This window comes from Dermacentor silvarum, chromosome 2 (genome assembly GCF_013339745.2).
Source record: "Dermacentor silvarum isolate Dsil-2018 chromosome 2, BIME_Dsil_1.4, whole genome shotgun sequence".
NCBI classification, from domain to species: Eukaryota; Metazoa; Arthropoda; class Arachnida; order Ixodida; family Ixodidae; genus Dermacentor; species Dermacentor silvarum.
In genome coordinates, this window is record NC_051155.1 from 156,938,709 (window position 1) to 156,940,271 (window position 1,563).

The window sequence follows — 1,563 nt, forward strand, 5'->3', positions numbered from 1 at the left end:
GACAGCGAAAACGCGCCCGCACATGCCGGAATAATGAGGTATGGTAATTTGTCTTCCACGAGCGGCAAGCGGCAGCAGCCGACCGGCCGCAAGCGAGCGTTGCGCATTCCGCCCGAGCGGGCGACGTGGAGCCAACGCAAACGAGCGGGTGGCAGTAGACACGAAGCACAGCTAAAGTCCCTATAGTACAGCAGCGGCCGAAAACGAGGTGTGTCTCGTGCCCGAGGCCACATCGGCGCGAGCGCTATCGGCGGAACACACACGCACGGGCACGCCGAGTGTAAAGAGAGAAGGTAGTCAAGGGGGCGGCGGAATCGCGTTCGCACCGGCGGTAGTGGAGTTGCCGCAGCGGCAACGCTGCGGTTATCGCGCGCTCGCGACACGCACGCACCCGAAAGTGAGACTGGCTCTCTCGTTATGTGCCGGAGGCTTCGCTCTTACTATATACACATACACGCGCGGCAAGCGGAAAGAGAGGACGCACAGACACATAGACGTGGACGGCACTACGACCACAACGTCGGTCCTCTGATGCTGCTGTTTCGGCTACTGCGCTATAGCCGGCTTGAAGGGGAGCGGGGGGGGGGGGGGGGGACATCATCGGTTCTCCCCCAGAGCCAGTGCCGAAAGTGGACCAAGCGCAAGGAACACCACGCATCCGCCGTCGCTCTTTCTCCTCGTTGTTTCGTCTCTTTTTTTCTCAGCGACTGCAGTCGCTGCGGGTCCCCGCCCTAGTTTCGACGTTTTCGCGTGTTTTGGAGGTAGTCGCCGGTATAGAAGAAGAGAGGAGAAATTCCGAGACGACGCGCTCCTCCTGGTCCGGCAGGCCCCCCTGCAACACTCTTCTTCTCCTGGAATACGCCGCCCGACTGGGGTGCGTGCGGGCACCCCGGAATGAAGTGGAGCACTTCCTTATCCTTCTATAAAAACCGCGCCGCGCCACTGTCCCCAACTTATTCAATCTGATCCCGGGCCGTTATTCGGAGCTATACACACAGAGCGAGCGAGCGAGCAAGCGTGCTCCTAAAAAACCTCATCCCCGGCATGATACTTCGGGTGAGTCTCGCGGGTCTGCCGAGCCCGCCATTGGGAGCGGTACACTTAAGCGGTCAACGAAGAGACTAATATTAACCATTTGCGAGACAGGGAGATAAATGAAGTAATAAATTATTTGTGGCAGTTTCCGGCATATAATTTTTTTTACAGTTCGTGGCAGCTCTCATAAAACCATTGTGTTTGATTTTATTAGCGTTCAGGATATTGTAAAGGCCACGTCAAATCGAAAAAACGTTGTCATCGGATTATGGGCATAGTTTTTCTTTGCGACATAATCACAGTAAACCGACAACGAGATTTTTTTGACAAAATGCCAGGCTTTGTAGTTTAGTGACGATATAACGCAGTAAAAAAGGAACCAGTAGATGAAATTCACAACAAACATTCTTGTTCGTAAAAATTTTCTTTAAGCTAAGATCGCAAAGAACCGTACTGTCCCGTGATCTTTCACCTCTGCCTCGAAGTGCCGATCAGCCATCAATAGACAAAAACGATATTTTTGAGCCA